This window comes from Zonotrichia albicollis, chromosome 7 (assembly GCF_047830755.1).
Source record: "Zonotrichia albicollis isolate bZonAlb1 chromosome 7, bZonAlb1.hap1, whole genome shotgun sequence".
Taxonomy (NCBI): Eukaryota; Metazoa; Chordata; class Aves; order Passeriformes; family Passerellidae; genus Zonotrichia; species Zonotrichia albicollis.
This window is the reverse complement of record NC_133825.1, coordinates 48,780,307-48,795,424: the sequence shown is the minus strand read 5'-3', so window position 1 is coordinate 48,795,424 and position 15,118 is coordinate 48,780,307. Positions and strand designations below refer to the sequence as shown.

Genomic DNA, 15,118 nt, shown 5'->3' with positions numbered 1-15,118 from the left:
CAGCAGAGCAAGGGGATTAGAGAATAACACTCAGGCTGTACAATTAAACTATAGATGCTGTCCATGCCATGCCCCATTCCATGTGCTGTGGGAGAGATCTGGTGCAGCTGAGGCCCTGCATGTTCCACACTTCATTTCCAGGGAAAAGTGACCAGGAGGAGGAAATCCCAGGGCTTAATAAAATTAACACTGGAATTCACTAGTGCCCAGAGGCCAATGGCAGCCCACAGGGCTTGGATGGATCCCTAGGAAGCAATAATTCATCCAGCCAGGATAACTATCCAGAATAAACAAATGGAGATTCAAAAATAATTTTTGAAATAAATGAAGCCCTACAGACCTACCTTTCAAATGTTCACCTTCAACTTTCATTAATTCAGTGTTTGGTCCCACTTTTTTACACAAAAACAAACAAAACCTACCTGTCATCCAGGGGATTATTATAAAGAGAAGTATGAGGAAACTTAGAGTTGAAGCTTTCAAGATGCAGCTTTTTCAGAAAATTGTGCTTCAGTGCAATTAAGCTGCATTTTTGGATGTTGGTTTGATACATTTCAACAGAGAAACTTTCTGTCTAATAAAATGAGAGAGCAAATTAGCATTATACAAATACTAAAATATTTACTGTTGCAGAATTTCTTATTTGGTGAATTTATCACCTATATTTGTTGCTGATGCCATTTGTAAAATAATTAATAGGTAAATTCCTCAAAGTAGGGTTAAACTTTAGATATAAAAAATTTTTAAGTAATTTAGTAAAAAGAAAGTGGTTTTTTCCTTTTCTTGGTTTTCTAACACAGAAAACTGGTCAGTCATGACTCATTTCCACCACTCAGTTGATTCAGAATGGACTGATTCAAAATTTCAAGCTGAAAGACCTTTTTCCTGATGCCACAAAATGTCTACCAAGTTTAAGCAAAAAATATAAGATGTAAAAGCGAGTTAGAAATAATAAAATCTCCTTCCCTGTGCAAACTTTTTTAACACAGAGTCCTGACAAGTCTTTGGGGAGTCCTGTTTTCATGTAGGTACTGAGAGCCAGAGATTCATCAAGTAACACAATACTCACAGTACAAACTTCAGCTCCATTATTCTTTCTAAGGAATGCTGAGAAATAATTTATCATGATCTCAGCTCTAAAAGCTTTTACTTCTTAAAAAAAAGTCTCCTCACATCCTTTAATTTTTTACTCGATGTCATTTCAGAAGTTCTCAGTAATCATTTCCTGGTCATTAGCAACTCTCAAGTGAGACAGAGTGTTATATACAAGGCTAAAATACAGGTAAAAATCATACATTTAAAATTAAATATCTATTTTTCATGTTTGCTCCTAAATCTTCCTTCACAATGAAAAGAAACCCCAAATACCTGTTGTTAAACACCCTGGACAGATGATATGTTGAAAACTTTCTGACGATTTTTTTTTTTTAAAGTTCATGAGCATTTTCATGTCTAGGACTTCCAACATTTTTTTTCTTTTCCAGTGCAAGAATTTCACTGAACATCACAGGTCAATCAAGTGTTTCAGTCTCTGGAGGAAGTGGAAGAAATCACTTGAAAATGGCTGGAAAAAATCTTGGTTCCAGAAGGAGTTTTGAAAAGGTGGAGTCAAGGTCAGCAAAGTGCTAAACGCTGTTCCCGACTCCCGCGATCCCTTGGCGATCCCGCTCCTGCAGAAGTTGATTGGAACAAGCCAGGCTCAGGATGCCTTGTCATTGACCACACTGTGCCTGTTGGACTTGTTTAAAAAAAAGAAATATTTTAGGAGAAGCCAAAGCACTCTTGTTTGCACAGCCTGGAAGAGGAAGAACAGATGCTCGATGCTTTAAAAGTTATAAATACGTTTGCTGCGATTTAAGTCATAAAGATGCATCAACACATAATTTTTTAAATCATTCCCAATTTCCCTTGAAGAGCTGGGCAGCTTTTCTGTCTAATTGCAGAAAATATAAGCCTTTATATCATAAAACTATTTAAAAACAGGAGTTAACCATAGAACAAAAGCATTTCTGAGTTGGGTTAGTCCAATTTTGTTATGAATTAAGCACAATAATCAAATTACTGAATGCTGGAGGTGACTCTTCTGTCAAGAAAATAAATACAATTATTGACCTGAATCCCAATAAAATGACATTCTCATGTTCCAACTGGTCATTTTTATATTAAGAATAAGTTGGTGCAGGTAGAATTGATTATAAAAGAGAAAAGCTCTTGGGATTCCCTGCACTGAAATTAAGCTCCACAAGCTCCTAGGAAAGCTGAACAAACTGACCAGGCTTGGGAGGCTTTGTGCAGGATGGGGATGCTGGGAAAAAGAGAAAAGAGGATTTTAGGTTTCAAAAAATATCTTCCAAATAGATCAGGTCCCTATTTAAAGCACTTGTTGGATTCCTAAGCTAGAAAGATGTTAATTTTCACTTTTTCCCCCCTCTGTGAATATATTTATTAATTTGATATATTCAGAACTAGTTCAGAATATTTTAGACTGCAGTAGTTGACCTTGCAAATACTTAATTGCACTAAAACTCTGATTTTAACCCCAACTTACCTTCTTTTTAAATTTCAAGGGGTTTTTTTACTTCTGTAGATGATCAAAGGTGAAGTCATGGACATGAAATCGTTTCAAGACAAGAGATTAAATTTTTAAACTACAGAAACCTAATGTATAATGGCATAATTATAATCAGGGAGCAATCAATACATTTATTATTACATACATTTATTATATCTTTTCTAGACCCACATTGCAGCTTCCAACAATAATTTCAGAATTTTTGTCCCTAAGAATTTCAGGCAAAGTTCCAGAGCACATTAAGAGAATTAAATACAACAAAATTAATATTTTTCCTGTAAAAATAAATTTATGGTTTAATTAATTGGGGTCACTAGGATTTACCACATGAAAATGCACAAGCTGATACAAATTTATGGATTCTACAAACTCTAAATTCTGAATTCTCCAGAAGGAATTCTACAAAGACCAACAACCCCTGAGGAGCTGCCTCAAAGTGTGAACCTTCACATGCTCATGAAAAGTCAACTCTAACCTATCCAACAACCTAAGATGAGTAGGTTTAATGGTTGGACTTGTTGATCTTAGAGGTCTGTTCCAACCTAAAAGATTCTGTGATTCTAAGAATGAGAGTTAATTAAGCTCATTTGTACCTATGTAGAACTGAGCAAAATTAAATGTGAGCATTTTAGGATTGCAGGGGAAAAAAATGAAAATTTGTGTTTGTCCAAACCAAATATGAGAAAGCTTATTTAGAGATTTTACAGATATTTTAAAATGTGTCTAATTAAGAATTTTACTAACAAATTGGAGTGTTTAAGGGTAGAGCTAAGTTTGCAGATACCACATTGCCTTGAGAGCTTCTCTCAGTGGAGATTTGAGCAGAAGCTGCTCCCAAGAGCTCATATTTGTTTTTTTCTAGGACAATACACACACACTGGTAGAAAGGTGTATTCAAATGCAAAATTCACTCCAGGCTGATAGTTGTGATCTCCTTTAATCTTCCTCTCTTGATTAACAGTAAGGGCTTCTGTGAAGGACAATTGATGTGGTGCAATAGGTCGCCTTCTGGTCTCAACCTTGGCAGAGTAATCAGATACCTGGCAAGCTTAATAGAGGTCACTTAATGCAAAGATTAAAATTAACTGGAAGTCAATAAGGGAATAATAAAGGAAAATGATCACCCTGTTGCTCCTACTTTGTAAAAGTAAACCTCACATTGCAGGCCAGGAGTAAAAAAAAATATGGAGTGGCAGGCCATCCAACAGGCCTTCAAAAGCCCTCCAGCAAACAATTTAATGATTTCAGGTACCCTTTAAACTAAGTGGCCAATCACTGTTAAATCCTTTGGTATTCATCGTAATAACACTGATCGTGATGAACTCTTTTGGTATTAATGTGGATGTAATATATACGTTTTTAATTATAGAACAAGAAAATCCAATTACCCCTTTGCCTCATCAAAGTTCTTTGCTAGCTGCGACTGTTTAAACATACATTATGAAACATTCAAACTCAGGGAGGTTTTTGTGCAAAGCAAAGGCCAAATCCTGCTGGGTGCTGACCACTCCTAACTGGCAGGAATTCTGGGAGGAGGTCAGTGAGCCAAGCACCTCCTGCTCTTAGCAGGATCAGGCCTTGATAGAGCATGGAAAAAAGCAGGGAATGCATTGATCAGCTTTGGGAAGAGCCCTTTTGAAAGCCAGAAAGAATTCATTTCTACAATGAAGCAGAACCTGCTCTGAACAGTTAAAATGATCATCAGGTGGGACAAAATTCACTCTCTAGAAGGGAGAGGAAAAAAGGACGGGCTGAGCAAATTGCTTTGGTTTCATTCCGTGTACCACAGGCTGAAGTCTCCATGTTCAGCTCCTGTTCTCTGGGAAAACTTTGAATATAGGTTGGATATAGTGTTTAAAAATTAACTATTGGGAGATAGAAGCAGAAAACTTCAGGATTTAGAGTGAAGTCCTTTTGAGCTGATATTCTGCCATAAATAAAGCCAACTTCAGAAGTGTGTAGCCATGGGGTGTATCAGTCGAGTCCCATATGCAGTGGGAGTCAACCTTTTGGAGGGTGAGATTAGCCCACGCTCAATAATGCCGCTTCATTCATTAATCAAAAATAGTGAGGTTTGCTCAAATACATTTGTGGTTATCGCTTCCTAGAAATTGCCCAATTATGTTAAGGTATTTAATTTTTTTAAATTTTTTTGGCCGCCCTGTCAGTTCAGTGCCATAAAAGCAAAATTTGCCAGAACACTTTCAGAACTTCAGAACCTCACGAAGAATCCAAAATATTGCAGAGCACTGCTGTTATAGGGAACCTAGGAGGTATCCTCTCCTATTCCAGTTGAAAACTACCACAAGATCACACTCAAAAGAAAATTTTCATGACACCTCCAGCAGATTAATCTGAGCACAGCTGTCCCAAAGGTGAGCTGTAGAAGGGGTAGAAAAGCTCAGTGCTTGCACATAGGAGTAGTGTCTGAGTAGGGACCAGGGGAAATACAGACCTCTGTGGTATATAAATATACTTAAACAACAAATGCTTTTGCAGCAAAATGGCTCTGTAATCATGTCAGATGGTAATTTGTAAGATATCACTGAACATTTATGAGATAATTGCCCAATTTCTATAGCTCCATTGCTACTGCAACCAGTTCATCACAAAAGGAACATTCAGAAGGAACAAAACCAAATATTCACAATGCTTTAATGCTACATGAGGCAGTATAGGATTAATAAAGATATTTTAAATGCATTAAATGTTGCTCTTTCTTTAAAAAATTACATTATAAAAACCTTTCTTAAACATTATTTGAATAAAGCCTCATTACTCACAGTCCAGAGAAGTTCATTAGGAAAAGATCACTTTGGAAAGCATTCAACTAACTAGCCTTTCTTCTCAGCAGTGAATTACATTAGCTACTTCCTAGTTATTTAAATCTTGAAATAAAAGATGTAAACGCTACAGTGACATCTTAAGATCATTGGTAAGGCAGGTCTTGCATGCACAAAAATGCCCAGCTGGTCCGGAGATAAAACAGATTGATAATTAGTTGCAAAATGTAACATTTCATCAGGAATATTTTGAATAATCCAATTTATCTTTGTCAGATATGCGGCACATATTTTTCCTTTGGAGACTCTTTGTTCTTTAACACAACATTATAATTTCAGCCTCCTAATTAACGCGCTTGTCGGTCGGCCCTGCCTTGATGTCCCGCCGCCGAGCGGGGGCCGGCGGGCCTGTGTGGAGAGAAGGTGGCTGCCCTGAACCACAGGCCACCAGTGGCTCCCGCTGCTCCCACCACCCTACTGGGGCCCAACTGGTTTGATACTGGCGAGATCAAAGCCCGCGGCTGCCGGGGAGGAGGGCCTGGCTCTGCCACGCCGGCGGGGCCTGCGGAGCAGCTGGGATTGCTCAGCGCTCTCCAACAGGCTCCCAGAGCCTCGGCTTCCTAATTAACTCCTGGAAAACCGTCCTGGCCACGCTCATGGCCTGCTGGTGTGGGGGTCCCACAGCTGCTCTGCCGCCTTTGCCATGGGTGGGTGCGTGAGGGATGGTCGGCCTTGCCTTGCGGCCTGAGGGGCGCAGGAGGGTGTGAGCACTCGTGGCACTGCTCCACTGCCATCTCCACTGGCTGGCACGAGGCAGTTCCGGCCTCACGTGTTGGCATCAACTCTCTGGTAACCTCATGAAAGGGTTACCAGTGTTTGGAGCCCTTCCTGTGACCCGATTCTGTGTTTGCACAGCTCGGAGAAGCTCCTCACCACTTGTGGTGGGAACAGTGATGTTCCTCACAGGAGCACAGCATCTTCACATCTCCAGCTGGAACCTCCAGGAACCAGGCCAGGAACCTCCTACCATTCCTTCACCGGTTCCTCTGCCTGAGGGAGGGGTGCCATGCCACAAATTCCAGCACAGATCCCACCCTGAGCCCACTGCAACCCCAGTTAAATTCCCGCTGTCTTCCACAGCTCCAAACAACAGCCCTGACATATCGTAGGGTATTTTTTAAGGAAACACTTCTTCCAGATACAGCCAGCACGGAGGTCAGGTTTACTCCAGAGATACCAAAGATTTGCTTTTGCAGCTCTTGGGGAAATCCTGCCCAGCACAGCCTGATTCCCCAGCCCAGATCTGCAAATGCTGCCCCATCAAAAACCATCTTAGAAACACAAGGAAGTTTCCAGCCAGATTTTAACAAAGTGGTTGTCTCAGAAGCAATAAAATAACCAAACATCTCACCTGGCAGAGAGAAGGCTGGAAGGTTTTCCACCAGTTTTTGTAATGAAACATTGACTTTTTGTAATTCCCCCTCTGCCTCGGGATCGGAGTCCTCACTGACTCTGTGGAAGGAGGTGCAAGCTTGGGCTGACCAAGCATTTGTGACCTGCAACAACAACTTGTCCCCATCCCAAGTGCTTTAAACATTCATCACCCTGTTGGTTTTACCTCATTCACTTCATTCAACAGGTGTATCTTCACGTGCAATGCTTTAACTTTTCAAATTTCAGCTGGTGTTTAGGAAAATAAAATAGTTTGGAGAGCTAGATGAAAGTTTTATGTGAGTTTTTTGCCAAACTCTCTTCAATAAGAGATGGAAATCATGTAGCCTTATCAGCCTGCACCTCTGATATGATAATGATATCTGTACCACCCAGAAAGTAGGTCACACTAATTCTTCATAGCAGTTTTTGTAACCTACTCAGGGACTACAAGGCCAGCTATTCTAAAGATAATTCTGAATTTCTTTAATAAGATTTTATTGGATTCAGATAATTGATCCGATTATTGAAACCTGGGGAAAGCGCTATTGACCTGAATATATACATCAGTAATTCTTTTTTAAATGAATTTAGGTCATCACAATGTTATTGCCTCTGCTTAATGTCAGGCAAGGTGCTCACTACAGGCCTGGCAAACAGACACAGCTCCCATGGTCCTGCCCTTCCCAAAATACATGGGAAGCTCCCTCCTCCACCCTCAAGAGGGGTTGAGGGACTTGAAGCCTGAGATAAGCACTTTGAGACTGCTCTGACTTTCACAATGAGGATCATTTCTTTTGATTTCTTTATTTTTTTTCCCTTGCCTCTCTTTTTAGCCAGCATCAGGAGATGTCCAGAGTTTTGCAGGTGCCTGTTATTCTCCTCATCCATGGCAAGGGGTTGGAACAAGGTGGTCTTTAAGGTCCCTTCCAACCCAAACCTGTCTGTGAGTCTTTGATTTCATTTCTGATGTGCAAATATTTCTAATCAACCAATTCCAGACAACACCAATTCCTTTTCCACCTTACTCTTTGTTTACTTTCCACACCATCATCTACACAGTGACATTTATTCCCACAGCACTGAGCCCAGCCAGCCCTTCCACGCTCCTCCTTGAGAAGGAGAAACCACTTGGAAGTAATTTTTAATTACGCCTCCTTTAATTACGCCCGTTACCCACCTTGCTCCCAGCCTGTTGCAGTGTGGAGACCCCAGTTCCTCCTTTTGCAGACCCAGCAGATGTCCCTGGGAGGTGACAGGGAGAGTTCCAGAGCAGAGGATCCATGGCCATCCTGTCCTGGGTGGGTGGAAGAGCTCTGGCTGTGCTTCCCTTCCCGCCTCGCTGCTTCTCATACAAACACACACGGATAAAAGCTGTTCCTGGGAAGGAAAAAAATGACATTTCCCCACTTCTTGCAGTTGATAAGTCTCAGCTGAGGGTGGCTGAGCTGCTCTGATTGCCTGGAGTGCCCTGCTGGCCGGGCTATTGCTGCCCCTATTTCCTTGCTCGAATGCAATGTGCGTGATGTGATCTCCCACGGCAGAGCTGGCAGTGCTGGGTGTGATGGAAATGCACCCGGAGACAAGGCTGGGACAGCCTCATTGCCCTGCTCACACAGAATGGGACTGAAATTATCTGTACAGCTGAGCTGGGAACCTGCCTCCATCATCCCCCATCAGTTCCCAGTGACTGACCTTCCACAAAATGCTGTGTTTCATTCAGGAGGAGGTAGAAAAAAAGGCACATTTTTCTTATTTGTTATTCTTTGCACTCCTCAGCAGCACAGCTCTCAAAACAAAACTTCTCCTTGACCTTACTAACCCCCCTTTTAACATGACTATGCAGAGTATTTCTTTCTACTTGGATTTTGCTTTTTACAAGTATTTTATTCTTTCTTTTGTACAAATTCCAAGCCACACTTTTGCTACTTTAAGCATTTTTTTTCAGATGCTTCTGTCCTGAAGCAAGAATTTCCTCCAAATAGCACAATTTTAGCCCATTAGCAGCTCCAGGTTGGTGGTGGAATTACCCTTACTTCCTCTACCAACCTCTTGGAATCACTTGAAACTCTGAAACCATAGGAAGACTTGTCTACGTGGGTGTGAACACCAAGATGAAACGTACAAAAAAATTACCAAATTCAAATTAAAGGGAATTAACAAGACTTACATTGCAAATCTTTGGATGTCACTCTCTAAATCACGGTCCTCAAAGGCTGCACAGAGTGCTTGGGAGCTTCTCCCTCAGCTGCACGTGGTGGTGGTGGAGGAAATCTCTGCACAGAACCTGGGTGATGACAAGTGATGGAATTGGGATTGTTCAGCATGAAGAGGAGAAGGCTCCAGGGAGAGCTCAGAGCCCCTGGCAGGGCCTGAAAGGGCTCCAGGAGAGCTGCAGAGGGACTGGGGACAAGGATGGAGGGACAGGACACAGGGAATGGCTGTAAGCTGACAGTGGGTAGATTTAGATGGGGTTTTGGGAATTAGGAATCGTTCCCTGGCAGGGTGGGGAGGAGCTGGAATAAAATTCCCAGAGCAGCTGTGGCTGCCCCTGGATCTCTGGCAATGCCCAAGGCCAGGCTGGACACTGGGGCTGGAGCACCTGGGAACAGTGGGAGACGTCCCTGCCATGGCAGGGGTGGCACTGAAGGGACTTTGAGGTCCCTTCCCACCCAAACCATTCCATGATTTCATGAAGTCCCACCCATGCCATAGACCAGCTGGTGACCACCACCTGCAGAGCCAAAGCCATCCTTGATGTTCCACCAGAGCCTTATTCCAGTCCTGCAGAACCAACCGATTCCTGCCTGTGCTTTCCCGTGATTTCTTTTGTTGCTGCTTCTTCTTTCCCTTTGCCTTGTGTGGAATTACGAGCTCTAATTACGTAAATAAACAGCCAGGAAACAAACCAAACCTCTGGGAGTCCTGAGGGGATTCCCTTCCCTGCAGACACACTGGCCATTTGCAGGTTCCCACTATCTTTGCTCTCCTCTTTTTTTTTTTTTTTCTTTCCTTGTGCTGCCTAGAGGGGAGGATTTGTCACTAAGCAAAGCAAGTCTCTCAAACTTCTGAGAAAATCATAAACAGGCTGCAGTCCCTCATGAAAGCAAAGAAAACAAATGTGTGAGCGGCAAAATCAACTATCTCTAATTTATTTATCATTGAAAAGCTAATTGCATCCTCCTTAGAAGCATCAAAAAAGCCTCAAAGTGCTGCAAAACACACGAGTGTTTAGGGCATCCTCTGGGATTATCCCAGGCAGCTCCTGCTATCCTCCCTCTGATGCTGAACGAGGTGGCTCAACCCTACAGGCTCCATCCTCCCAAAAAATCCCTAGATGGGGGTGGAGTTTCCCAAAAATCCCTGGATGGGGTGCAGCTTCCCACCCTCCTGTAGAGGTTGTGTATCCCTCACCAAGTTCCTCTAAAATATAATTTTTAATTTTTAAATTTTTTTTTCCCCAAGACATCACTGTTAGATGTGAAAATATAGTCTTCAACATCATGAGAAGGGTTGGGATTTTTCCAAACCTCCTGAGGAATTAACTTTACCCTTGGAAGAGTCCTGTGTCATTCCACAGGTGCAGGTCCTGGAAGTATCTAAATAAAAAAGGAGTCAGTTCTGCAGACATTCCTTAGAAAAAGGACTGAACAGAAATAATAATGTTTCCTGGGGTTTTTATAAAAAAACACCAAATTTCTATGGCAAGATAAAACCCTCGATTAAATTTTACAGTCTGGTATAAAAAGTGCTGTCTAAAGGTTGTTATTTTCTATTATCAGCTAGAGTTTTCTTGAAGACACTGAGATAACTCAACGGGTTTTTCCTCAGCTCTGAATTTAAGACAGCTGGAACTGAGGACAATTTTCCTGGAAGTGAAGTGAAACATCAGAACAGAAGAGCACTGACATGGCAGGGATGATAATTTCCCTTTCCCTGTCTTCTATCAATATCCAACTAGGAATATTTAGGGATTTACTGCAAGTTTACAGAACTTTAATTTTCCCTCATGCTGTTTGATTGTGAAAAAGTGCTAAATATAAGCTGTACCAAAATAACATTTATTAAAATTACACCATTTATTCTGTTTTATCTGTAAATTATCTTGCTGTAGACTCTCCAAAACAATCTATAGACTTCCAAATTTGGGTTTTTAGTTTCTTCTGGTTGCTCTTTTGCAGTGAAATAATTGCAAGTAGACTTTGTTTGTGGCCAATCAATATCCTGCTGCCAGTGTTAATGGGACATGTGACAACATAAGGACAGTCCCCTTCCAAAACAAATTCCTGACAATTACTATTAATCATTTCTGAAGGGTTTGGGTTTGTTTTTTTCCAAATCACAAAAAGGCCAGGAGTTTGTTTTTTGTGTGCACAGTTTGGGAGAGTTGTAGATTATCTGTGAATAATCCAATCTTTCATCACAGCTTTATTTTGGGTTTCTAGAAACTGTAAATGGTGAATAACTCAGCTGTGTGTTCAGATGTGTTGGTGAAGTTTGCAGATTAACAATGTAAATGTGTGACTAGAGGAAAATACCCCTTTTTTCACCAAATAGAAGCCATCAGCTCTTCATATTCTCAATAAATTTCCAACCTGAAAAATTGCTTTTCAGTAAATCCTCAGAGCACAAATAACAACAGTGAGTTACCGAATCAAGGAATGGTTTGAGCTGGAAGGGACCTTAAAGAACATCTCATTCCAAACCTCTGCCATGGGGAGTGACACCTTTAAAAGATTCCTTAAAAATAATTATCTGCAATGACTTTGCAATCCTCTTTGAAAAATCCCATTTTTAAAATAAATAAAAAGCTTCTTTACTCCAATGAAATCCTATTTCAATCCCTTCATTTAACAAACAGGAACACAAATATTACTTATGCCAAGTGGAGCTGACATCACCCTGGGATACCTCCTAAACTTCTGACCTTGAGTTAATTGTGAAGCAACAGCAAGTGAAAATCAGTGGGAAAAGGAACAAGTATAAAGAAAACAACCCCTAAATTAAAGACCTTTTCCTCTCCAGCAGCTTGGGCAGCAGCTCGGACTGTCAGCAGCAGATAAATCAGTTTGCAGGGCTGTGGACAGCTCGTTAATATGAGTGTGAATGGTTTAATTGGGGAAGTGTGGGAGAAGCTGGGGTGCAGAGTCAGGCTGAGTTCAGGGCAGGGCTGTGCAGGTGTGGGCACCTGGGGCTGGGTGTGCTCCCCCAGAGCTCCTCTGCCCAGAGCTCCTGGGCTCTGCAGCCCCCTCACACCTGGCTCTGCTCATCAGTGAAACTCCCAGGTATTGCTCCTCCCGACTTCTCAAATAACAGGGAAAAATGGTGATGAGGGTTATGAAACGGATTTAAAAGTTAAATTTTACTTTTTAGCACAGCTTTGGCCTCTTTTCTCCTTTGTGGATGGTGCTGCTGGACGTGGGAGAGCTGGAGATGGGGCACAACTTCCAAAAGCCTTGGAAGAGATTCAGGACCCACAGCAAAGGGATGAGGCAGCCCCGGGAAACACCTCTGTCTCTCCCAGGAGCTGATGTGAAATGAGGTCCCACCTCAAGCTGCACCAGGGGAGGTTCAGCTTGGATATCAGGAAAGATTTCTTCATGGAAAACAGAGTCAAGCATTGGGACAGGCTGCCCAGGGCAGCAGTGGAGTCACATCCCTGGAAGTGTCCAAGAACTGAGTGATGTGGCATTTTGTGACATGTTCAGTGGGCATTGCTGGGGTGAGATCAAGGTTGGCCTTAATGATCTTGGAGGTCTTTTCCAGCCTTAATGATTCCATTACCCTATCCCTTAGTTTTACCTGATCTAATGTAAATATTGTTGCCCAAATCTCTAATTCCTCATCCTTTAAACACTGCTGATGTCTCAGACTCCTGTGGCAATGATCCCACACCCAGCCCAAAGCCCTGTCTGTTGTCACCAACCTGTGCTGTGGGCCCTGCCACATCTTTTGGCTGTTCCTGGATTCTTGTGTCAGCAGAAAGTGCAGGAAAAAAGGGATCCTCAGCAACCTCCTGAGATACTCCCTATCAGCTATTCCTTATCTGATACATTTTTGCCATTTTCATCCTTGTTAGCCAGGAAATTCATGTTCCAAACTTGACAGGCTCTCATCACAAGCACATCTCACCCTCTGTCTAATCATTTCCATCAGCCCTCTCTGAACTTTTTACACTTCAGCTGTACCTTTTTTGAAATGGAAATGAAAGCAGCGTTCAAGGCAAAGCCTCCTCGCCCCTTTATGTAACAGCATTCAAATATTTCAGCACTGTTTTCTCTCACACATCCCGTGCTGGGGTTTGCTTTTTAGCAGGGAAAAATGGGATCAGTGAAGGGACAGCAGGGTGGTGCCATGAGCTGGAGTTGGTGGAGGGCAAATATCTGCTTGTGCCTGGTGTTGACCAAGGCTGGGTCATTCATTTTCTCCAAACTTCAAAGGTGACAGTGAAATAAAGGCAATTTTATCTCCAAAGTTGACAGTGAAATAAAGATTAAATCTTGTTGGTGAATTGCTCAGGACTGTCTAATATTGGGACTGTAGGATGTAATTATCACAGAAATATAAATTCATGGAATGATTTGTGTGGGAAGGGACCTTAAAGCTCCCTTCAGTTCCAGCCGTCCCATCCCATCTCATCCCATCCCATCCCATCCCATCCCATCTCCCACTGTCCCAGGTGCTCCAGCCCCAATGTCCAGCCTGGCCTTGGGCACTGCCAGGGATCCAGGGGCAGCTGCTCTGGGAATTCCATCCCAGCCCCTCCCCACCCTCCCAGGGAACAATTCCTTCCCAAAATCCCATCTAACCCCAATGGTTTGAAACCATTCCCCCTCTTCTGGGCCCTCCAAGCTCTTGTCTCTCCATCTTTCCTGACACACATCCTACAAGGAGTAAGTTACTCTGTGTAACCAATGCTTACCTTTGCCCAGGGAAGGAGTGCAAGTAAGGGCTGGGTTATTCTAGGATTCAAGTTCTGATCTCCAATATCCAAATTCTTGTGCTCCCCTGGACCCTGCAAGAAATAAAGTCCTTTATTCTGCTCTAAAGTATTGACTTTATCCCACAAATAACTCTCTCTGCTGGCTGGGAGGCCGTGCTCTGTCAAACCCCATTTGTTTTCCAGTGTTTAATGGAGGCATTTCAAAAGCTGCTCCTTCCTCATCAATGGCAGTGACAAAACAATATTATTTTTCCCCAATATTGAAACCTCAATATTACATCCCACTAATCTCCCAGCCACAAAGGTATTTGAGAAGTAAAGCAGGGTGTTTTTTATGGGTCAGATGTTGTTGTCCTACTGCACTGGAGCTTGTATCCTCCTGATACCACACATGTTTGTTCTCTACTTAATTTTTAATGTATGAATTTGTTTTTATATTAAAATTCAATAAAATTTTAATTATAAAACATAATATATCACACTGAAGTATATATATCTGCGGAGAGGCACATCTGCGGTTTTACAACAGATGTGAGGAACTCTGCAAATGTTTAAGATGCAGATTTTACCACTAAAATGAGCTCAAACCCTGCTTGCCTGCAGATGAAAAACTCAGGTAGGCCCAGGCTGAGGGCACCTAAATGGGTCCCTGATCTCAGTGAAAGCAGAAAGTTGATGAGGAGTTACTGAACATCACCAGGGAGCAGGAGCAAAATCAGAATTAGAGTCACAAGAAGCCGAAACAAAGGGAGAACCTCTAAGGTGCAGAAACAGTTTATCCATAAATATGTTTTTATAGTTCTGAATCCTTTCTTATTTATACCTTTTCTGAACTGTAGATCTCCCTAACATTACCCAGCAGAAGAATCCTCTTTCTCAACTCATGTAAAGTCTGCACAGCACCTTTTGTGCAATTTACTTGTTGCCAGTTGCCATTCAGGACTCTCAATATGAAGAAATTCTGTATTTCCTTTTAATTTTTAAATCAGAATTTATTCTGCTGCACTTGCCATGTCTGTTGTACTTTAGAAGTTATTCCCATGAACCTTTCCACAAGAGTAAAGTCAAACTAACAATTCAGGAGAAACCTTGGATCAGAGGAAGGACATTCAAATAATAACAAATGATGAAAATTAAAGGCTGGGTTTGGTGCTTATTCAAAGTAGTCCAAAGTGAAATTCTCATGTAGATATAAACCAAAAGGGAGCAAATAAAAGGGGTGGGAAGAGAAATAGATCCTATGAAGAAAAATAATGCAGAATCTATTAGAGGAAAACTGTATTAAGAAGGGGTTTTTTTCATTTTAAACACCAACTTTCCAGTTTTGGTGCAATTTTGGGGTGGCTCCTCTCACCCAGCCTCAAGGTCCACAAAAAGCCATCACAGATT

The 15,118-nt window shown here is 41.9% G+C and overlaps 1 long non-coding RNA gene across 1 annotated transcript; it reads right to left on the bottom strand.

The window, feature by feature from the left end:
* Nucleotides 1–724: 724 nt before the first annotated feature.
* On the bottom strand, nt 725–13,804 carry LOC113459756 (uncharacterized). The gene is made up of 4 exons (XR_012581011.1): nt 13,709–13,804; nt 8,957–9,073; nt 7,967–8,166; nt 725–1,738 (listed from the first exon to the last, which is right to left on the bottom strand). It is a non-coding gene; the product is annotated as an uncharacterized LOC113459756 (long non-coding RNA).
* Between the last annotated feature and the right edge of the window lie 1,314 nt (nt 13,805–15,118).